This window comes from Cervus canadensis, chromosome 21, assembly GCF_019320065.1.
Source record: "Cervus canadensis isolate Bull #8, Minnesota chromosome 21, ASM1932006v1, whole genome shotgun sequence".
Lineage (NCBI taxonomy): Eukaryota > Metazoa > Chordata > Mammalia > Artiodactyla > Cervidae > Cervus > Cervus canadensis.
The window spans coordinates 38728492-38753639 of record NC_057406.1 but is presented as its reverse complement, the minus strand read 5'-3'; the positions used below and the strand labels follow the sequence as shown (position 1 = coordinate 38753639).

The window sequence follows — 25148 nt, the reverse complement described above, 5'->3', positions numbered from 1 at the left end:
GCTGGTGAAAATTATAAACACTAGGAAACTAGGAACAGTGTCAAATCTTTAAAATAACTAATAGTAATAATAATTTAAATGATTTCCAAAGTTCTTCATGTTTTTAGCTCTAAAGTCAGGCATGCAATGTTATATAATGACATCATGTTGAATATTGAGGGACTGGAAAATGGTACTGATGCTGGAAATTAAATGGTAAAGCACCTTGAAGATCATACATATATTTCTTCAAGATATATATATATATATGTATGTATATATATATATATCAGTTCAGTTCAGTCACTCGGTCATGTCTGACTCTTTGTGACCCCATGGACTGCAGCACGCCAGGCTTCCCTGTCCATCACCAACTCCTGGATCTCACTCAAACTCCTGTCCATTGAGTTAGTGATGCCATCCAACCATCTCATCCTCTGTCATCCCCTTTTCCTCCCTCCTTCAATCTTTCCCAGCATCCGGGTCTTTTCAAATGAGTCAGTTCTTCGCATCAGGTGGCCAAAGTATTGGAGTTTCAGCTTCAGCATCAGTCCTTCCAATTAATATTCAGGACTGATTTCCTTTAGGATTAACTGGTTGGGTCTCCTTGCAGTCCAGGGGACTCTCAAGAGTCTCCTCCAACTATACATAGGCTTACCTGGTGACTCAGTGGTAAAGTATCTGCCTGCAATGTAGGAGACACAGGAGATGCAGATTTGATCCCTGGGAAGATCCCCTGGAGGAGCACATGGCATCTTACTCCAGTATTCTTGCCTGGAGAATCCCATGGACAGAGGAACCTAGTGGGCTATGGCCTGTAGGGTCGCAAAGAGTTGGGAACGACTGAAGCAACTTAGTATGTATATAACCTTCTCTCCTTCATTCCTTAGTGTGTATATACATACATAGATACATACATACATATATATATAAACCTTCTCTCCTTCATTCCTTAGTGTGTTTATACATACATACACACATACATACATACATATATATATATATAAACCTTCTCTCCTTCATTCCTTAGTGTGTTTATACACACATACATACATACATACATACATACATACATATATATATATATAAACCTTCTCTCCTTCATTCCACCTTTTACTCCAGTATTTAGTATTGGGCTGGGCCTGGACACACACTCCAAGTATTTAGTCAGTACTTGCTGATTTCTGATTCTTTAATTCTGTTTACTTTTCTCAGTAACTACAGAACACAGCCAAGAAAGTGATCATTTCTATTTCCCTGAAGGGCAAAAAATGTAATTGACTTCATCCATTTCTTATGCACCTCAATCTTTGGAAGATGAAAAGAAGCTGGAGGGTAAATGTATGGCAGAGTTTTGCACATGACGAGAATGCCAGAACTGCGGCAGGACTTCTTTTATTTTTTTTTGTTAACTATTTCAGATGACAAAAAGTGTTGAGGACAACACGTGAAAGTCACAAGTTGTGCGCGTGCTAAGTCACTTTAGTCATGTCTGACTCTGTGCAACCCCCATGGACTCCTCTGTCCATGAGGATTCTCCAGGCAAGTATACCTGCTTTTATTCCTCTGGAAGCTCATAACTCCTCTTAACTCTACTCACTGACACAACAGAAATCAGCAGAATGTGCATAGTTTCAAATTTTAGGTGGACTCTGTAAATCAAATTAAGAGCAGCAATATAATTGTGAAACAAAAGGTCTATTTAACACTTCATTTAGTTGAAAAATAGAAGTGAGGTTGGCATTATTATTGTGTAATTACACTAGAAAATGAAAGCTTTTGCATTTTAAGTGCAAAATTAACCTCTCGTTTTGTATTTGCTTAGGTGCTTTGTAGCGTTTGCAGAAGAAGCTGGTCTCAGTACAGTGGTCCTCATGACTAGGGGATGCAGAAGGCAGATATGGAGGGCCGAGTGTAATTCTAGCCATTTTATATAAGGGCTTGAACATATGCCAGTTTCGGAATCCAAAAGGTCTCCTGGAACCAACCTCCTGCAGGTGCTGAAGGCCAACTGTGTGTGGAGACTTAAATAAATCATTGCAATGATCTTCCTTCTAGGCATGCTGGTTTTATCTGAGGTGTTTCCATTACTCCATAGTTACTTATCCATCATGAACCTAAAGGTTCTCAATAAATGCCTGTTGAATGTATCTGGATGTTAAAGGCACCAAGTAAAGGAATCAGGCTAGCAACTGTCTCCCTATCTTCTTTTAGAATGGCTGCCCTTGGAGTAGGTGCTCATTTGACAAAATAAAATCAGAGGACATCACACCATGTGAGTTTGGTTTGGTACATTCTGACAAGAAAATTTCCAGTGATTCATCTGAGCAATATTTCTCTTTTTATCACAGCTCTGATGAAAGACAGTTTCTATTTATAAATGTTTTTGATCCACTTGCTTAAGCAATGGTGTGCTCAGAAAGAATGTTATCAAAGATGCACAATCTCAGGGTGTAGTGCGTTCATCCATCCATTAGCTTCACTACAAGTTTTCCTACTCCTGTTAGAAATTATAAAAAGCATGAATAAAAAAATGTCTAAGTCAGAATCAGAACCCCATAGAGGTCTAGAGATAGAGTCCTAAATTGTTGCCAGTGTCAAAAACAAAGAGTAACTCAGGGCAGGAGGATTAATTCCTTCATAATAATCTCACAAAGTTTATGTGGAGCCTAAAAAGCATGACTCATTATTCTAATTTAATGGTTCTTAGTACAAAAGAATAAGTTAACAACTAAGTGGATTTAGGATTTACTAGGCCCTGAGGTCATAGCAGGAAACAAAGAAAAAATCCTGCCCTTTTCAAGTGTACCAGCTCATACAAGGAGAGTGGCAATAAACAGATAACTAAAATATCATACTTCATTTATTTTAAGGTTATATTTTTGCACATTTTCACACCTCAGAGTTTGTGTCTTACAGTTACTGTTGGCCTGGTGTCAGTCAAGATGTGGTTGTTACTGCCTGTTCATGTGCCTCAAAAATTATCAAGTCAGCATTTGGGGACAAAATCTTGCATTCACCTGCAGAGCACCTTGAAAACTGGTGCAGCACCAAAGCTCCTGGTGGCACAAAATATAGTAACAAGTGGAGACACACATCAACAGGTCTGAGTTATGTGATCCAGAGCAGTTGAACTCTGAATATATTGATGTTTTAGGAATATTTTAAGCAATGTGTTTTGCTGATATCTTCCCATTTTGTTTGCACAATAGTGATTCATAATAAAAACCAATGTGTAGATAAGTGTAAAACAGTTCCCTCAGTGAGTGTAAAATAATTTTGAAGTAATAAAAAAAAACAATGTGTCATCTTATAGGTAATAATTTTTAATTTAATTAATTTCCTGGTGGTACATAATATTATAATGTTTCTTCTAATGGATGGTTTCTTTTGTGTGAGGAAATAAAATATTTGTATATTATTTGGTAATAAGTGCTGTAACATGAGTTTCCCAGGTGGCTCAGTAGTAAAGAACCCACCTGCCAAGCTGGAGGTTTGGGTTCACTCCCTGGGTCAGGAAAAATCCCCTTAAGAAAGAAATGGAAACTCACTCTAGTATTCTTTTTTTTTTTTCAATTTATTTATTTTTTAATTGAAGGATAATTGTTTTACAGAATTGTGTTGGTTTCTGCCAAACATCAACATGAACCTGCCATAGGTATACATATGTCCCTTCCCTCTCGAACCTTCCTCCCACCTTCCTCCCATCCCACCCCTCTAGGATGTTACAGAGCCCTGATTTGAGTTCCCTGAGCCATACAGCAACCTCCCATTGGCTATTTATTTTACTTATGGTAACATAAGTTTCCATGTTACTCTAGAGAGGGTGGGTATAGAGAGAGCAACATGGAAACCCACTCCAGTAATTTTGCCTGGGAAATCCTAAGGACAGAGGAGCCTGGTGGGCTACACTCCATGAGGTCACAAAGAGTTTGATAAGACTTAGAGACTAAACAACAATAACAAAAGACAAGGAAGCTCTTGAGAAAGTTATATTTAAATAAGACTTGAAGAAAGACTGGACTGTGCAGAGAGCTGAGAAGAGCATTCCAAGTAGAGTGGACAACCAGTGCAAAGGCCCTAGGCAGGAGTATGCCCAGTTTATTTGAGAAATAGCAAAGAGGCCACGTGGCTGAACTGGAAAGAGAAAGGGATAAAGTGGTAGATGAGGTTCCAAGTTAAGGGGAACCAGCTCACACAGGACACTGTAGGACATTAGAAAGATGTATTTTTGAGATTATAAGGATTTTCACATTTAAGTTAGATAGGAATCCATCGGAGCATTTAAAGGATCACTGAAGTTGCTAGGTGAAGAAGAAGACTGAAGGGAGACAAAAAATCAGGGAGAATGATTGGTGGCTATCACCATGAAGCAGATGGAAAATTATGGTGGCTTGGACCAGGCAATGATGTGGAGATCATGAGAAGTGATGGAATTCTTGATTCATTCTAAAGTTGAATCCAAAAAGTTTTGCCAATAATTTGAATAAAGTACGTGAGCAAACGAAGATTCGAGGTGACTCCAAGTTTTGCTGTCTTAACACCTGCAAAGATGAGGCTGGCATTAGCTAAGATGAGAAGACATCTAGAACAGATTTGGTGGGGCTAGGAGAAGTTCGTCTTTAAACATGCTATGTTTCAGATGTCTATTAGTCATCCAAAGGAAGATGTCATGGAGACAATCAGATATGTGAAACTGGAGTTCTAACTACCAGTCCTTTGCCAAAATTTCCTCAACCATCTATTCATTGGCTGCAGTATGCCTTCTTGTAGTTTCTTTTGCAACAGTAATTTTCCACTGAATACCATGTTCATATGAGCAACAGTCCCTGGATTCTTATGTGTTCAAACTATCTGATAATACCACATCCTGGATATCTTACAGTGAGATCTATTAATTGCAGATTAAATTGTAGTGTTACAACTACTATGGAAGGCTTGGTAAAATATTTTAAGATTGAACATTTACAAACTCTAAGAGCCAGCAATTCACAACACTTATAACCAAGAGAAAATCTTGACAAGTGTATGGGAAGACAAGCTCAGAAATATTCATAATATTTACAGTAGCAAAACCTGGAAACAATACAAAAGCATTCCAACAAGAGAACAGATAAGTCACAGTTTATTCCCATAGCGGAATATTATACAGCAGAAAAATGAATCGTCTACAGCAAAATCCAACAATATGAACCAATCAGCAATGTACCATGTTTCATCTATTCTATCATGGGCAATTTTTCTCATGACATCTCAGAAATCTTAGCTTACTTGGCAGAACTTTTTTTTTTTTTATTAATGGTTGTGCCTGCTATACAGTGAAGGAAAGTTACATGGCTCAAAATAGCCTGGAGTTAAAATTCCCCTCCAGGTCCTCCTCACCATTCTATGCAAAACAAAGAATTCTCTCACCCAAAGGAAAAAAAAAGAACTTTAAGGTTGATTATGCCCAGCTCCCAGCCAGTCCAGCCTCTGGTCAAGCTCCAAAATTCCTTGCCCCAACCATTTAAGAGATAACTGCTCCAAACAACCTTGGAGAAGAACAGGCCCCCTTAAGACAGTAGCTTTCCACACATATGCCTATGTGTTAGTCTTGGGTTAGTGCAGCAGCTCACTACTCTGACTGCTGCCCCTTCTCGCCTCATTAAAGGTAATCTATAAAGTGCCGGTCTCGTTCTTTTTCTGAACCTCATCTTCTCTAACTCCCTTACCCTACATAGAGATACTGTCCCTGAGCTCCAAATTCACTCTTCTATAATCAGTCTCATTATACAGGCACTGAGAGACTGCAAAACACACTGTGCTTTCCTAGAGGTCTCCACTAAAAGTTTTATCAGCAGAGGGGAGTAGACAGGGATTCAGTGCTGGAGGAAGAATGGATTCCCTCCTCCTGTCGGCTTCCTGTTTCCTGTCCCTGCGACCTCACCCGCAGCAATCTTCTTCACAGCAGCAGTGACCATTCATTCCCATGGCAGTAGTTGAATCTGTCTTGTAGTTTTCCCATCACTTGAAGAACCAGTTTGATAACAGCTCCTCAGCAGAAGCAGCCACCTCCTTCTCAGAGGCCTGGAATACCCTTCTATGGGCTCAGAGATGCCTGCATCACCCGAGCAGCACTTGCTTCCTCCTCAGAGGTCTCTGTTTCAGGCCCAGAAGATCCCTTCTCTAAGCTTGGCCCTTAGTTTCCTTTGTTTTCTTAGTCATAAGGGAGGGTAGCACCCTCTTACAGTTTCCACCTCCATGATACCTCGAAATTCTTTTACCCTTTCAGTGGAAAACAGCTTTATACCTGACACCAGTGGTTTAGATCAAATCTCTGTCATCAAATATCTGCTGTGTTTTCTGTCTCACTAATACAAGCTAGGTATATAGTTACAGTTAGCTATAAAGACTAACTGTGTACATGCACGCATGCTTGGTCGCCAAGTTGAGTCTGACTTTTTATAGACCCTATGGGCTGTAGCCTGCCAGGGAAAATCCCTATCCATGGGGTTTCATCTCATCATGAAATGAGTTGCCATTTTCTCCTCCAGGGGATCTTCCCAACCCAGGGATCAAAACCACATCTACTGTGTCTCCTGCATCGGCAGGTGGGTCCTTTACCAATGAGCCACCAGGGAAGTCTATAGAGACCAACAGTACCCCTTAGAATTCTTGGGTGTTATATTTGAAGTCTCAGAAGATCATATACAGCCAAATACCTCTTGCACAAAGTTAAAAGCAAATAAAACTATATGTTTTAGGAATACACACTCTCACACACACACACAAACATAAACACATGATTTAAGATAGTTTTTACCTTTGGTCTAGGGAGACACAGATATTTCACCTATATATCTATGCTTACATACATGTGTAAGATAATGTGTTGAACTTTGATGGGACTATAAAGGAACTCTGATTAATCACATTCCCTAAAGATGACCTCAAAATAAAGTTATTTCTTTTTTTACTTGAAGTAAGTCTTGGTGGAATTAGGATTCTTTCTTTTATATCATTCTTTTTAATTGGAGGATAATTGCTTTACAATGTTGTGTTGTAAGTGTTGTGTTTACAGCGTTGTGTTTCTGCTATACAACAATGCAAATCGGTTGCAACTATATATAAACCCCCTCCTTCTTGAGCCTCCCTTGAACCCTCCCCCCATCTCACCCCTCTAGGTCATCACAGAGTGCCAGGCTGGATTCCCTGTGTTATGCAGCAGCTTTCCAAAGAGGAGAGTGGAAAAGCTGGCTTAAAAGTCACCATTCAAAAAACTAAGATCATGGCATCTAGTCCTGTCACTTCATGGTAAAAAGAAGAGGTAAAGGAGGAAACAGTGATAGATTGTATTTTCTTGGGCTCCAAAATCACGGCAGATGGTGACTGCAGCCATGAAATTAAAAGATGCTTGCTCCTTGGAAGAAAAGCCATGACCAACCTAGACAGTATACTAAAAAGAAGAGACATTATTTTACTGACAAAAGTCCATATAGTCAAAGCTTTGGCTTTTCCAGTAGTCATGTACAGATGTGAGAGTTGGACCATAAAGAAGGTTGAGCACAGAAGAATTGTTGCGTTTGAACTGTGGTGCTTGAGAAGACTCTTGAGAGTCCCTTGGGCAGCAAGGAGATCAAACCAGTCAATCCTAAGGAAAATCAACCCTGAATATTCTTTGGAAGGACTGAGGCTGAAACTGAAATTCCAATACTTTGGCCATTTAATGTGAAGAACTGATTCATTGGAAAAGACCCTGATGCAGGGAAAAATTGAAGGCAAAAGGACAAGGGGTCAGCAGAGAATGAGATGGTTAGATGGCATCACCAACTCAATGGACATGAACTTGAGCAAAGCCAGGGAGATATTGAAGGACAGGGAAGCCTGGCATGCTGCAGTCCATGGGGTTGGCAAAGAGTTGGATCAAGTTAGTGACTGAACAACAACAGTGTGTATATGTCAAGGCTACTTTCTCAATTTGTCCCACCCTCTCCTTCCCACGCTGTGCCCACAAGTCCTTTCTCTACATTTGCATCTCTATTCCTGCCCTGAAAATAGGTTCATCGGTACCATTTTTTTAGATTCGATATATATGCATTAATATATGACATTTATTTTTCTTTCTGACTTACTTCACTCTGTCTATCAGGCTCTAGGTTTATCCACCTCAGTTTAACTGATTGAGTTAGATTCTCGACTCACTTTCTTTTTTTGAATGTAGTGTAGATGTTTCTTCACTGCTTTTGGTACTGAATGTTTCTGTAACAGAAGTATAATGCCATTCTGCTTTTATTTCCTTTAAAAATGAGTTCATCTTATTGTCTGGCTTCTCAAAAGGCATGGATTCTTTCCACATCTTTAAAGGATTACAAAAGTGCTTTATTCTGTATCTTTAGACAACAATTTCAGCAAAGTGTGACTTAATGTTGATGATTCTGGGCCAACTCTCGGTTGCTTAGTGTGTCCTGAACTTTAAATATATGTTAAAATATTCATTCTGTTGTTTTCTTTGGGGTTTCTTCTCTGGAATTCCAATTAAGAATATAGACTCTGCCTTGTGTCTCTTCTTCACTTCTATAGCTGTCATTTATTGCTAATTTTCTCTCTTTATTTCTCTTTTATTTTGTTTGTTTTTCCCATTTTTATCCTCTGTGTCCTTCATTGTTGTCAAAGCGCCCTTGTGCCCTTTCTAATATTTTTATTTCTCTAACTTTTGTCTTAGCTTTCTTTCCTGAGTTCTGATATCACCATCTGTAGTCTGTTCCTCTTTTGCTTGGTTTTATCTATCTTGGCTTCCATATTTGGTATTCAATTTTTTTTTTCAATTAATGATACATTGTTTAGTTATGATTCTTGTCTACAGCAATTTTCCCTGAGAACTTTTCTTTGTCTATAGAAATATATTACTATTCTTTCTCAAATATTTTCTTAGAGGATTTTTGAATTGCTACCATGAGAGCCTCATGCTAAGTAGCTTCAGCTCAGTTCAGTTCAGTCGCTCAGTTTTGTCCAACTCTCTGCAACCCCATGAATTGCAGCATGCCAGACCTCCCTGTCCATCACCAACTCCCAGAGTTTACTCAGACTCATGTCCATCAAGTCGGTGATGCCATCCAGCCATCTCATCCTCTGTTGTCCTCTTTTCCTCCTGCCCCCAATCCCTCCCAGCATCAGGGTCTTTTCCAATGAGTCAACTCTTTGCATGAGGTGGCCAAAGTATTGCAGTTTCAGCTTCAGCATCAGTCCTTCCAATGAACACCCAGGACTGATCTCCTTTAGGATGGACTGGTTGGATCTCCTTGCAGTCCAAGGGACTCTCAAGAGTCTTCTCCAACATCACAGTTCAAAAGCACCAATTTTTTGGCACTCAGCTTTCTTCACAGTCCAACTCTCACATCCATACATGACCACTGGAAAAACCATAGCCTTGACTAGACAGACCTTTGTTGGCAAAGTAATGTCTCTGCTTTTTAATACGCTATCTAGGTTGGTCGTAACTTTCCTTCCAAGGAGTAAGTGTCTTAATTTCATGGCTGCAATCACCATCTGCAGTGATTTTGGAACCCCAAAAAATAAAGTCTGACACTGTTTCCACTGTTTCCCCATCTATTTCCCATGAATTGATGGGACCAGATGCCATGATCTTAGTTTTCTGATTGTTGAGCTTTAAGACAACTTTTCCACTCTCCTCTTTCACTTTCATCCAGAGGCTTTTTAGTTTCTCTTCACTTTCTGCCATAAGGGTGGTGTCATCTGCATATCTGAGATTATTGATATTTATGCCGGCAATCTTGATTCCAGCTTGTGCTTCTTCCAGCCCAGCGTTTCTCATGATGTAGTCATGTCCAACTCTTTGCAACTCCATGGACTGAAGCCCGCCAGGCTTTTCTGTCCATGGGATTCTCCAGGCAAGAATACTGGAGTAGGTAGTCATGCCTTCCTCCAGGGGATCTTCCTGACCCAGGGATTGAACCAGTGTCTCTTAAGTCTCCTGCATTGGCAGGTGAGTTCTTTACCACTAGCGCTGCCTGAGAAGCCCCTGAATTATTACTACACAGTTCCTTTAAGCTTTGTTGTTGTTTTGCTGTATTGTACTGAACCAGCTTTTGTACGAGGTTAGAGCTGGAGGAATAAAGAGGAGGAGCAAGGGTCAGGGTAGCTTTCCTGGCTTAGCAGCTTAGCGCTCCACCTCTTGTGTGTATGGTGAGGAATGTTTCCTTGCAACAATGACACTTCTGTAGCCACATCTTGCCTGCCCCTCTAAACTTATCCTGGTTCAAGGTAGCTGTTCCTTCACCAATTACTGCAACTAGGAGACAGAATCTGCCTTCCCCTTTCCAAGGTGGTCCACACAGTTTCTGTCTGCTTTGTTACATCTTCTGATGCCAATATGGGATCCCTCAGGTGCTTTAGTAGTGTTGGTCGCTCAGTTGTGTCTGACTCTTTGCAACCCCATGGGCTGTAGCCCACCAGGCTCCTCTGTCCATGGGATTTCCCAGGCAAGAATACTGGAGTGGGTTGCCATTTCCTTCTCCAGAGGATCTTCCTGACCTAGGGATCAAACCCTGGTCTCCCACATGGGAGGCAGATTCTTTACCATCTGAGCCACTGGGGAAGTGCTTTACACACCTTTATTTCTCATCCTTTCCCAGCATTTCCAATCTTTCTGATCTAACCCCTACCTGCACCGGGTGGAGCATTCCCCTCTGAGGGAACAATTCTCTGGACCTTTCTGAGGTTCCCTTCCACAAGGCTCCCTGAAGTCCCCCACCTGGGATCCAGTGATGCTGTACTGGTCTCAGCTGTACACAGCTGCTCTTATATGTGAATGGGGTGAACAGGTTTTCTCTGTCTCCTGGTTTCACTGTAAAGAAATTTTATGACTTTTCAAAAAATTCTCTGTGTGGTTTCCAAGAGAAACTGAAGCAAGATTCAGAATTAAACTGGCACCACATGCCTACCACAAGTTCTACAGCCGTATTTAAAAGGGAAAAAAACAAAAACAAACCTGCCATTATATTCTCTTCAAAATCTGTTTTCGATCTTTCAAAGAAAGATGTGAAAAACAAATTTGGCCTGAGGCTTGAAGCAGCAGACATGGAGACTGACTTGTGTTCATCTTGCCAACTGGTTGTGTTGTTGTTGTTGTTGTTGTTTTGTTTTGTTTTGTTTTGTTTTTTGAGGGTTTGGGAGCGTGGCAGAGGGGCGTGGCAGGAATTTAGTGGGCTTGGCTAAATGGAATTGGGGGATGGATGGGCAAATGGCTTCACAGGACCAAATCTGGTACACCATTAGCACAATTTGTCGGTGATTTTCTTCAAGTAAATATGGTGAGAGAAATCAACGGAGCAGAGAAAGAGAGAACACAGGGGGACTTTGCCATTGAGCTTGTGAAAAAGAATAGAAAAAGAAAAGTGCCAGAGGAGACTGGGTTCTGAGCCTTAATGCAGTCAGAAAAAAAAAAAATCTCTCTCAGACAAAAACAGTCGTATAAAACTTTGTTCAGAAATATAGTGTCAGAGCTGTACATTCTTTAGGAATATTTTGTCTTAATTTTGGAAGCCAAAGGAAGTAAAATTGCAATTGATAAGACATTTTAATGTAAAGAGGTATCACGTGATTCATTTAAATCTACTAAACAAAGTAGCTCTTGCATTTACTAGTATGTTTTTTTTTTAATCAAATGGTGGGAAAGGGTTAAGCACCTGGATTGTTAACCTCATCACACCTTAGGGTTGTCCAGGCTGAAATCATTGCATTAATTATGTGCTGAGCATATATCATATGCTTAGTTCAATCGCCATCCATCTATTGACAACACTTAGAATTGCAAGCCTGGTATCATGAGGAAAGAATCAACCAGTCTGTTTAGCAACAGAAACATTGAAAAATTTGGAAAACTCATAAGGTCCAAAGACCTATAATCCTGTCAGAGGGCAGAGGATATTGTTTTGTTAAGAGGCTCTTTCCAGAATCTACTGGATCACAGTTAGCTGGTTGTCTACTCACTTTCTGCCTCTAAGTGGGGCCCCTAATATTGCTGACATCCCTGGCCAGATGCACTGTTACCACATTCCAGGGGCCAATGCAATGGGTGTCAATGTGACAGACAGCAGGAAAGTTTAGCTGAAATGGATCTCCCAGTCCCAGGATTGTGTTCTGCTTTGCAAAGGCTGTAATGCTTGACTTTATTGTAGGGATTAAGTGATGTAACATCAACAACCCTCTGATAATCCAATAATGATTCAACAACTGCTCTTAAGATCCTTTGATTTAGTGAAATGTAATGGGGGAGTTTGTAGATTCCTGAGTTCCAACCACATTAATTGCTATACTTAAACTCCAGCTGTCGAGCCTTTAATCCTTCTTTACTGCAATGATATTTAATTGAATTGAATTAGATTAAATTACCCTGAGTATTCTAGTCACTGTTCATTTGTTTGTACTATATTAATTAAAAACTTTTTTTTATTTTGAAAGCAACCAAACTTTGAACTACTGACCAGATTGTTTCGTGTTTTCTTATATAAACATAAAATATAGGATATAAAATGACACACTGGCGAGACAAAAAGGACAGTTTCTAAATATTGCTTTTTTTTTTCAGGGAAATTTCTCACTCTAATAGTAACTCATACATTTATGTATGCAGTTTTCAATTGCATCAATGATCATTGAAAATTAACATTTATCTCTCTTTCCTTATTAGATGAAAACTGCAATAACACATTGTGAGTTGCAAAACAGAGGGACAGAAAAGCAGAAATAAAGACTGAAACTAAGTGCTGCTGAGAAGGCAGAAACCTAAGAGAACATGAGGAACTGAGTTTCTCTTGTGCTTGGGTAAGGGCTGAGGCTACGAAAGTGATTTCATAGAGCCCAGCACTATGGCAGGGCTTCTGGGTGCTATTCAGCCTCTGGGACACAGTCTTTCCTTTCCTGTCCCTCACTGGTCCAGTCCCTAGAGAAAGGTCCACAAGGTCATCTGCACGGCCACTCTATGCCCTCTTCAGAGGAACACAGCTCCAGAACTCTTTCTTTTTCCACCAAGTTATTATGGCCTGAGCCAAGTTTGGGGAGTGAAACCAGCCCTGCCCCTCTTGGCACCATCAACTGACCAGAGACTGTGCCTAAACCAGAGTCACCCATGGGGCATGAGGGAGGGCAAAACCTCCACTGGGCTTTGGCCAAACTCCACCCCATCAAGTACTTCATGTGGAATGAGAGACTGCCACTATCAGATCCTCTTTCTCCCAAAGAGGGAATTCCCAGAGTGAGCAGAGATGCGGATAGAGCCCAAAGCTCTGGAGATACTGGTCTTTCTCCATGGTGCCTGCTCCCCAACCAAGTGCTAAAGTGTGTGTGTGTGTGTGTGTGTGTGTGTGTGTGTTTGACCAGGAGTCGAGAAGGAGGTGACCACACAGCCCAGCATCTCCACCCTTATCACAAAGGTAACCTGAGCACCTCTCTTTCTTGTGATCTTTAAAACCCCACCTGGTACACTAGCAATTAGCCCGCTGTCTCAGGTCCTCTGTCCATTTCCCATTTCCCTGCCAGACTGTGGGAAGCATGAGAAAGCAGAAAGGGACAAGCGGACAAGGGCTCTATGTCTAACCTGCTGCTTACAGGTGACAGCCACCATCAAGTGTTCTCTGACCTTCAGATTCCTAGCTCAAAAGTGGGAATAATCTACATATGACCAGGGCGATAAGCTTCCCTTTCAATCATTTAAAATGGACAGCTTTGTAAGCTCTGAACTCATGGATGGATATTGCTCTTTCAATCCTTCCCTAAAACACAAGTGCCTCTCACATTGTCATTTATTTATTTTTATCCCCTATGTTATATTCCTGTATTTGAGATCACCAGGTAAGTTTACCACATGCTTGTTGTATATGTAATTGTGTTCTAACCATGACCCACAGAGGTCACTAGAGAGGCACCACATCCAAAGATAGTCCAACAGAAACACCAACCTTCCACTCATTTTCTTGAAGCAGGGAAAGCTGAAAAGTGACTCACCAAAATTCCCTTCCCCTCATATGATTTCACATCCCACGTCTCCCAGCGCCTATCACCTGCCTTCCCACCTTTAATCCCCCATGACCCTTCATAGTCATCCTTTCTCTCACCCTTCCCAACCTCTACCCCAAGCTCATCATCACCATCACATGCCTCCACATTTTCGTAGTGCCAACTCCTCACACTCAAGGGCCTCTGAGCAAGTTTGTCCCATGTTCTCTTTCAGTACTATTTTGTAGGAATGGGGTATTTATCCCTCAGCCCATTATCCTGATTCTGGTTCACAAAAGGACCAATCAGTGAGTCCTTCAGAGGAGGTGAGGGGACGGAAATGAGCAGTGGCAAAAACAGAGCCTAATTGATCTGGCAGAGAGAAAAACTCACCTACACTGTCACTTTAATCCTATCCCATGTAGAATAACTGGATGAGAAATAGGCAAGTTGTTACATTCCCAATGGGTCTCAGGCTCTAGTAATGGCATGATAAAATTGGGCTACCCGCCCTGTCCTTGAACACCTTGAGTATCAGCGATCTGTGTCTGCCTTATACGTGGTCCAGAAGGTGCTCTAGTGGCTTGAGAGAGTCATGGGAATGAGATGCTTTCGTGGGTCCAATCTGGAAAGGGTTTTCTGGGGAACAGGAGTTGCTGAGATCACAGTGATTTCTGGGAATCTTTAGGGAGTTGTCTGATGTCTGTGACAATTAAGTTGTCAATGTAGTAAAGAGAGTCTGCCTTGTGTTTGCCAGCAGAGAGGAGAAACTAATTTGGGTGAAATAAAAATCTATAAAAGTTTGGCATATGTCCCTCTGTAATTTGATGGGTGGAGAAATGCAAATTTTTTTGGATGAGAAGCTGCTGAACCATCATTTTTTTTTGGCTCTATTTGAATAAATTTTGCAACTTCTTCATAGTTGGTACTCAACAGAAGTATTTAGAATTAAAGAAGAAGGTGCTAAGGGAACAAAGTCTGCAAGCTGAGGACCCAGTAGCATCCTTCTGGTAGCATCTTTCAACTCAACTGATTTTGTCATAAATGTGTTCAAGTAAATTCACCTAGAATTGATGATGGACTCACCGTATACCCAGCAATGTGGGAGATGCTGAAATAATTTCTTCTTTAAAACTGGGGACAATGCTACATCTCAACAGTAAAGTGATTGAGATGCTTAAAAGGATAATGGTAAAAATGGTAAGAACATCAAAAAAAAAAAATGGTAAGAACAGTACCTTATACAGAGCAGAAGCTCAATAAATATTTGGGAATGAATGAATGAATGAATTATAGGAGTGGATTAGCCTTATTGCTCTCTAAGCTATACAGCTTTTTTATTCTCTTAAATAAATCTGGGCCCAATGAGTCGTCATGAGTTTTGAACTGATATCAGCTTAGAGAAGTCAGCTCTGAACTCTGGTTGTCTGACCTGAATTCAGGATCCACCATGTCTCAGCTCTATACTTGGGGAAAGTTACTTTACTCCTTCACCCTTTGCTTTTCTCACTTATAAATAAGAATAGCAACAAAGCCTACCTGGTAAGATTATTGTTAAAAGCATTTGGAAGGTCTACCATAATGAAAACTCCCCTGTCCACTGGGAGCAGTCACCATCCCACCAAGTCATGTTCTCTTCATTGCCCTGTCAGGCTCAGCTGCCTCTCTCCCAATCATCAGACTTGAACACCATGTTCACAGTCTGTCAGGAACCTCTCCTACCATAATATTTTCTGGCACACAGAGCTCAGAGCCAGTAGCCTGGCCTCACAGGCCCCTGGTCACTCACACTGGTGACCTTCACCTCTGCTCCACGTCAGCAATCCATTCTGATGGTCGCACCATGGACAGTTTTATTCCCAGCTCCTTCCCTCTGAAACTTTGAATTCCAGCCATCCCCTGTGTTCTCCTACACTTTACCCTCCCAAATGTCCAACATCCTCCTCCTTCTTTACCTATCATTCAACCTCTAACTGGTCTCAGTAATCTTTTCTCCTCGTTTATTCCTAGTCCAGTATTCATTTATTCAGTCTCATGAATTGAGTCCTCACTACATGTCAGACATTGTTCCAACCCTGGGTTTACAGAGATGAACACCACTCAGGAGGCCCCTGTATTAGAGCAGTTTACATGAATAACAAGGAGAGAAAACAAAACAAAAATAGCAAGACTTTTTCAGGTGACAATTTATGCTATGCACATAGTAAAACTCAGAATGGAGTTTTAACAGTGAGATTTGGGGAAAGAGTAGTTCAGGAAGTGAAAGAGCTATGAAGTAGAATAAGCTTGATGGGTCCTAAAAACAGAAATAACACAAGACAATGGAGTATCGTGAATGTAGAACAGGATGAGAAATGAGCATGATTCTGCCTGTAGCACCTGGGGATTCATCCTTGAGTAGTGTCTCAGCCTAATTTTCAACAGTGAATTCACAAGTCCTGCCAATTTCACCCACATCTGCAATAGTTCTCAAATATATCTGCTCTACCCCAGCCTCTCATCACAGTCCCATTTGAAGCCCTCAGCCCTCATCATCTCTAATCTAAACTCTTACAAGAATCTCCTAAATTGCTTCTTGCTGTTGGTCTTACTTTCCAAATCCAATCCAACAGCCAACTAATGTATCTGAAATGAAAATCTGATCCTGTTACTTTCCATCATCTACAGGATATAAAGCAACCTTCTCCCAATAGGAAGCTCTCCATAACCTGGTAGTAAAGTATAATGGTTAAAATCATGGGTTTTAGAAACAAATGGACCAGAATTTCAGCTCTTCTTACTTGTGAGGACTTAGACAAATCACTCAACCACTCTGTGGCCCAATTTCTTTTTCTGATGAAAAGGGACGTAACATTTGGTTGACCAAAAATTTCTTTTGGGTTTTCCCAAATACTTTATGGAAAAAACTTGAACACTTTTTGGCCAACCCAATACTAGTGCCATAGTGAACTGACTCTAAGACCTATCAGTTCCCATCTCCTGGCACTCCCAGCCTATGTAATCCACTCCTTTGGAGGTGGGTGAGATGGCAGTGATTCTAACCAATAGAGTCTTTTAAAGGGACAAGATGCCACTTCTTTTATTACATTAGATGGCAACATCAGCCTTTCTGGGAGATTCTATCCCTTGCTCACTTTGAAGAGGGAAGCTGCTAGGTTGGGAAGATCCATTTGGCAAAGGACCAAGGGAGGCTTCTGACTGAACAGCCAGTGAGAAACTGACAACCTCAAGCCAAAGACCACCAGCAGCTGGATTCTGCCAACAACTATTTGAGCCTGGAAACAGACCCTCCCCTAACTAAGCCACAGATCCCCAATCCCAGCCAACACCTGGATTATAGCTTCTGAGACTCTGAAACAGAGGATACAGCTAAATTGTGCTTGGACTCCTGGCCCGCAGCAAGAGAAATAATAATACAGATTGTTTTGAACCACTAGATTTGTGGTAATATTGTTGAAAATGAAAGTGTCAGGTCTGACTCTTTGCAGTGCCCATGGACTGCAGCCAGCCAGGCTCCTCTGTCTATGGTGATATTGTTATGTGGTAGTAAATTACTAATGCAAGAACCTGCCCAGACCGGGGGCAGTTAGTGCTTGCCTGATATCCATGTGCTTCTCTGTACTTCCCAGCCTGTCTTAAAGTGAAGTCAGGGCTATGTGACTTTTTCTGGCCCGTTGACTGAGTAGAAGTGACTGTACATAGTTAGGAACCAGAGCACCTCCCTTGTCTTTCTCTTCCTCTGCTGTGGTAGCCCAGGAGATGGTGCAGATGTCATGGCTAATAGATGTAAGAGGCTACTTGGCTCACACTGATCTTTATGAGATGGAAAACAGACCTTTATCATTTTCCCTCTGAGAGAATGATAGCAACGAGGTTCCAGAGTTTATATATTAAGGTTGAATGAATTATCTTGACTAATAAAGTGATCCCACGAATAGTATCATAGGATTAACCAAGATAATGTACAAAATCAACACTTATTAAATTATATAACTTTACCTTGTCTTGTACTCTACCTGCCTGCACTTTAGAGATGTTTTTCAGTTCTACAAACACTCCATGCCATCATGCTGTTCCTTCTGCCTGAAATGTCCTTTCCTGACTGACATATTCTTCAAAATAGCATCTTTCCTGGGTTAGGTTCCCTGTCTTTCCATAGCAGAATGTTTAGTTCACCCTCAGCACTGACCGCACTTTTCTCCCCACCTCCCTGAACAGGTGGTGAGCACCTTGAAGTAAGGGGTCACATTCTGGGCACTTGATAAATGTCAGATTGACATCCTTCCTTATTACATATCTAGTTTAACTGTGTTTATTTACATTTAAACCATTCCCTTAAAGTATCTTCCTATGAAAACCCCCTGCCCAGGCATAGGGCGAGAGCTTTTTATTTACATGAAGAGTATTAATTTCCCATTTTTTTTTCTGTTGCTTTCTACATTAGACTGAGTTTAAGTTCTCTTTTCAATCTTTCTGTCATAAATCCTCAACACTATAGTCATCTTCCCAAACTCTCTACTTATTTGTGAACATGTGAATCACACAGTTTGTTCTAGAAAGGGCCCATCATGACAAGAGGGACTGGCAGATTCTGAACTCTCTGTGACTTCTTGTTCTTGAAGTCGAGGATACTGTTTTAGTCATATACTCGTCTCTGGAGTCCCAGCACCTGTGTCTTGTATCTCCTTCCTCCAGCATCTCAGGCTCAAGGTCAGCTTGTTGAGGAGAAAGTTAATTTGATTTCTGCATTTTCTCTAATTGAGATACATAATTTGAAAGTCTAATTCTAAACTTCAGTGTGTTCCTTCCATAATGGCCCTTGATAATTATGAGCAGAATCTCATAAAAACGATTTAGTTTATATTGTGCTCAATCTCCCTGAGTCTCAATTTTTGCACCTCAAAGTTGGCATAATAGTAATTTGTTAATCCTCGTGTAAAATTCACAATGTTCTCAGAAGCTTGAAAAACAAGACTTGCAAATGAACCTTACAGGCTTGTGAATGTGTTTGCAACAGATTCTCAAGTAGAAGTCAAGACAGACAGCTATTTTGACTTTTTGTTGCATTTCATTTCGGTGTTGGATGTGATAGTATTTTCCTCCTTAAGATGCATTCATTTTCTTAGTCACTATTCACATCAGCTGTGCATTTGAAATAGTGTTCTCTGTAGACCTGCCATGGCCAGTGACCAGGGAAAAGGGAAACTATCTCTCATTTAGAAAACTGCTCTCCAAATATGATAAATGACACTCAAGTATCAGTGAAGAGCTGAGATGTGTCTAAAAGCACCTACATCATGCTCTGGGAGCTTCATAATGGTAGAATATTATCTTTAATAATATTAATGAAAATAACTTTAAATAGCATTCTCCAATTTTCCAAGCATTTTCACATTATTGCATTAGATCTTTGCATAAGTCCTGAGCTTAGGCATATAATGTAATTCCTATTTTAAGATGTGGACTCAAAGAGAGAACTTCTTCATGATGTGGACTCAAAGAGAGGACTTCTTCACGTTCTCACAGTCAGAGCAAGTAGCCTAGTTGAAAAGATCGCCCAGTATTCTCCAACCTGAAGCCACTTCTATTTTTGCATACTATTTTTTTCACTATCTTCTCTAGTCACTAATAAAACTCTTTCCATGTTATGTTTGATTTTGTTGTACAGAGACACCTCAGCAGTGATCTGTCACTAGAGGTTTTATCCAGTTTTCCATTGGCCATTGTTGACTTGTGCTGAGGGCTACAAAACAGCGGCCACCCTCAGCTTCTGGAGACTACTCTCTGGGCCCTAATTGAGGTCCTGTACTTCAGAGTCAGCATGTTGATTCTTTTTCATTCCAGTCTCTCTGACCTACCTTTCTGCCTTATCTCTTCTGACTTCTTCCAGCATAAGACTGTTTTCAGCTCTTAAGAGCAGAATTTTTTCTTTGAGTTGGCTCTTCCAAGGTTTCAAAAAGACAGCAGGGACAACTAGCAAGTCTACTTGGTTAGCAGATCCAAGCCCTGTTCTCCAATATCTACTTTACAAATAATACATTACATTAATATTGTCATCTCTTTATATTTTTAGATTCCAGCTGCCCAACTCCTATGTCTAACTTGCAATTGGTTCTGAATTCCAGTGAGGAAAAGAATGTTATCTACTGTTTTCCCATAAATAAAACATGAACAAGACCAGTATCTTCTTTAGAATTTTTTCATGATTATTTTGTTTGCTATGCCCTCTTGTTAGTTTTCCATTGCTACTGTAACAAATTAGCTCAACTTTAGAAGCTTAAAATAACAAATATTTTGTGATCTACCTAAGAATTTTTGTCTACTATGAGGTCATCCATATTTTTCCATATGCTTTCTTCTAGAGTTGGACCATAAAGAAAGCTGAGAGTCAAAGAATTGATGCTTTTGAACTGTGGTGTTGGAGAAGACTCCTGAGTGTCCTTTGGACTGCAAGGAGATCAAACCAGTCAATCCTAAAGGAAATCAGTCCTGAATATTCATTGGAAGGACTGATGCTGAAGCTGAAATTCCAACACTTTGACCATCTGATTCAAAGAACTGACTCACTGGGGAAAACCCTGATGCTGGGAAAGATTGAAGACAGGAGGAGAAAGGAACAGAGGATGAGATGGTTGGATGGCATCACTGACTCAATGGACATGAGTTTGAGCAAGCTCCAAAAGTTGGTGATGGACAGAGAGGACTGGTGTGCCACGGCCCATGGGGTCGCAAAGAGTCAGACACAACTGAGTGACTGAACTGAGAAGTTTTATAGTTTTCATTTTTATGTTTAGATTTATGACTCCTTTTTAAATTGATTTTCATGTGTGGCGTGAGGTAACGGTATGGTTTGGTAAAGGGCAAAATTCATTTTTAACTTTCTAATGTGTATCTGGGGCTTCCCTGGTGGTTCAGTGGTAAAGAATCTGCCTGCAATGTAGGAGACACGGGTTGAATCCTTGGGTTGGGAAGATCTCCTGGAGAAGGAAATAGAAACCCACTCCAGTATTCTTGCCTGGGAAATATTATGAATAGAGGAGCCTGGCAGGCTACAGTCAGTGGGTTCACAAAGTGTCATTCATGACTTAGTGACTAAACAACAACAATAGCAATGTGTATCCAGTTGTTCTATCATCATTTATGGAAAAGACTATTCCTTTCCTGTTGAATTACCATGACAGTTTGTTAAAATTCAGTTGACTAAAATACAAAGAGTATGTCTAAAATACAAAGTGTGTCTAAAATACAAAGAGTATGTCTGATATGCCACCCTTTAAGAAAAAAAGGGATATGAGAAAGTATACATGTACTTGCTCACTTGTACAATAGACACACAGGAAGGATAAACTGGAAACTACTGAGATTGCCTAAAGGAATAGGAGAAAATGGAGTGGAAAACTTGGAGGAATGGGAACACATCAGTAGGGACTGGGGGGAGAGGCCTTTAAGATCATAACTTCCTGACTCTTAGATCCATAACTGTGCTTCACATAAGGAACGCATAAGTAATTGAAAATCACAGTGGATACAGAAGAACTCAAAATGGAATATAAACAGTAAGAAGTCAAACTTAACTGTATTACAAATGAATAACATAATTACCCTAAAGGGATACGGGAAAAATACCTAAGCAACTTTGGAAAACAGCATTTTGACTGTTTACTGTAAGGCCCAAAGCAAAAAAGAACTGGAACTATACACAAATACTAAAAGAAGTGACAGATTAAAAAATGCAAGACAGATTAAAAAATGGTATAGGATGTGGATTACAGATATCAGAATGTGAGCTCATGATTTTTATATACATACATATAGAAAGATATAGAATGAATATATGCATGTATGTGCGTGTGTATGTGTTGGCATCTATATATATATTCATGTGTATGGGTGTATCTATGTGTGTGTGTGAGTGTATGTATGTCTGTGTGTCTGTGTACTCTTCTGGAAAAGGTCAGGACTGGAAAGTTGCCCTTGGGTCTCCCACTGCAGACCCCACTCCCTCCCTCAAGTACCTCGCACCCCCTCTCTGCCCACACCTTACCCTGCTCTCTGTTCTCCTCCACATTCTTGGTGATGTAAACAGATCTCCCAGACTCCAATGCTAAAGACAAAGAGTTGAGGAATATTACTGGGGGTGGAGAATCTTTTGCAGTGTTTTTGGAGTAAATTCTGTTTTCCCTTAGATTGATTAGCTGCAAGTTTAAAATTTCCAAGCATAATTGTCTTTAAAAATTGGTTAAATCTGGAAGGGGGTGGGAGACTTCAGCAGGCTGGCAGTTGTTTGCAGATTGTTCGACTCTAATATATTTAAAGAAGCTATGTCTGTCACCAGCCCTCTGGGAACACTTGTACTATTTAAAATATAAATTGGAAAAATATGCTGATGTAATTGTCTGCCCTAAGGAATTTTCCCCTAATCACAGTCTTCATGCCAATGTAAAAATTCCCATTTGGCTGTCCCTCTCTTGACAGAAGTTGAAGTACGCAGATAAAACTTTAAAGTTAGCTTATGCCTAAAAGTTAGCCTGAAATTCTTCATCTTACACAAGTTCATTTCACAGAAGAGCTCTCAGTAGACAGCATCTCCATTCTGCCTTCTGTTTTTCCCCAACCAGGAGCCAGGTCCACCGCCCACTCCCCTTCCCTACCTGCACGCATCTGTGACTTCGCTGTGCTGTCCTCTCTTGGAATCCATAGTAGTCCTCTGTATCCCCCAACCCTCCGGCCATAAGATTCCACCAGGATCTGAATCTAGTCAGTTCCCTAGGCCTCTGGTTGTCCCTGGCCCCCGCAGTGTTCCCACACTGTGTCTGCGCTCTCCAGATCCCCAGTTACTTCTGGGATCTGCGATCCACTGCTGCTGTCTGGGGTTCACTGCTCAGCCCTCCGGTTTTGGTGAGGACTCAATGGAGCCCCTATCAGAGGTGACCTGAAATGGTTAACAAAGAAATCTGGAAGCCAAGGTGCTTTATCTGTAAGATCTGGCGTCCTTTTATAGAGTCCTCACTGCTAATTGATGCACGTTATATTCCCTGTTAACTCAAAGCTCTAGGAGAGCGCAGACTCTGACACAGCAGAGATGAAGAGCCTGGCACCCTACCTGGCAGGCGCACAAAAGGCTTTTTGATAGATAGCAGTTTTCACTTCTTTCTCCTTCTACATTAAGAAAAAAATGTTACCCACAATGCCTGGCTTTTAGTGAATGATCAGTAAATGTTTTTAAATGAATAATATGTTGTGGCAGAACTTACTAGAGAGAAATTTGAAACAAGTAGGTATTTAAAAAACAATCTCTGGACTCAGATTTTCTATTTGTAGACTCCAGAGCCTAGATATGAGTCAAGTACTCTTCTCAACACAGTAGTCATGTAATGTTGTTAAAAATCACAATTTTAGGCAGATCACAATTGAGTTTTAACCCCAGAACACACCAGTGCTAAGAGACCCATATGATTTGGCTCCCCATCCTCTCCAACCTCATCTCTTGCTTGTTGCCCTCTTTCGCAGTCTGCCCCAGCCATTCTGGCCTCTTTGAATTTCCCTTAACCTGTTAGGCTGGGCTTCCCTGAGAGCTCAGCTGGTAAAGAATCCACCTGCAAAAAAAGAAAAAAAAGAATCCACCTGCAATGCAGGAGACCCCGGTTCGATTCCTGGATGAGGAAGATCTGCTGGAGAAGAGATAGGCTACCCACTCCAGTATTCTTGGGCTTCCCTTGTGGGTCAGATGGTAGAGAATTGCCTGTAATGCGGGAGACCTGTATTCGATCCCTGGATTGGGAAGATCCCCTAGACAAGGGAACAGCTAGCCCACTCCAGTATTCTGGCCTGGAGAGTTCAATGGACTGTATAGTCCATGGAGTTGCAAAGAGTCAGACATGACTGAGCAACTTTCACTTCACTAACCTGTTAAGCAAGGTTCTGCCTCAGGGCCTTTGCACATTCTACTTTCTACCCACAACACTCTCCTCTAAGAGATTTACATGACTCTATCCCTTCCCTCAGTTAAGGTCTTTTGTGACTATTCTGTTTAAATTTGCACATACATATTCATACACACACATTCCTTATCCCTCCTTTCACGCTTTTCTCCCTAAAAGTGAGTGTTAGTTGCTCAGTTGTGCCCAACCCTTTGCAATCCCATGGACTGTAGTCTGCCATGCTCTTCTGTCCATGGAATTCTCCAGGCAAGAATACTGGAGTGGGTTGCCCCTTCTCCAGGGGATTTTCCTGACCTGGGGACTGAACCCAGGTCTCCCACATTGCAGACAGATTCCTCACTGACTGAGCCACCAGGGAAGTCCTAGGGATCTGGAGTGGGTTGCCAGTGCCCTCCCCCAGAGGCTCTTCCCCGCCCAGGGGTCAAACCTGCATTTCCTACCTCTGCCTGCACTGGCAGGGGGGTTCTCTACCACTAGTGCTGCCTGGAAGCCCTATAGTCTACCTAATGTATTTATATTGCATATTTTCCTTTACCTTCCTTTCACGTCTATGAAGGCTCTCTAAGAGAAGTGATTTTCTTTCCCACTTTATCATCTTCTCTATCTGCTAAACTGTACCTGGAATGTAGTAGATCACCCATAAATATGTATTTATCACATATATATGAATGAAATAAATGAAAGCAGTCAATAAGAATACCAATTTCCCCTAGTTCTCTAAAGAGATATCCCTGTCATATATGGTCATCTCTGTGTTACTACTATAGTCTCCCAATTGCATTGACTAAAAAGCAGCATTTGCACTGTATTAAGATAAATCACTTTAAATTAATTAATTACCTTAAATTCATTTTACTTAAATTAAGATAAATACTTTCTCACCTCCCATGTGTCTAAGCATTGCTACCCAACTTTATTGTTACAATCATAAGTGATAAAACAGAAGTCCAGAAGATGCCAAAATTGTAGAAAAAATTATAATTTCAAGGAAGGCTATAAACACATAAAGCAGAATAAAATATACAGTATTCATCAATTCAAAAAATATTTTCTGAGAGCCCATCATAGGCCAGCCCTGGTTCTGGTTGGAGTTACAGTGGTGAGCATAGCAAGTCTAGTCCTCCTGGATCTATATCTACAGTGAACCACTGTGATTCAGGTAGGAGTGAATTCTGGAAATAAAATTAATGTGATGAGGAAGACAGAGGGTGATGGAATGGAAAGCAGAGAGAATCT

The 25148-nt window shown here is 40.8% G+C and overlaps 1 long non-coding RNA gene across 1 annotated transcript; it reads left to right on the top strand.

Annotated features, from left to right (window-relative positions):
- The first annotated feature begins 5468 nt into the window (after window positions 1-5468).
- LOC122423535 lies at window positions 5469-15965 on the top strand. The gene is made up of 3 exons (XR_006264168.1): window positions 5469-5563; window positions 5700-5706; window positions 15955-15965. It is a non-coding gene; the product is annotated as an uncharacterized LOC122423535 (long non-coding RNA).
- The last annotated feature ends 9183 nt before the right edge of the window (window positions 15966-25148 follow it).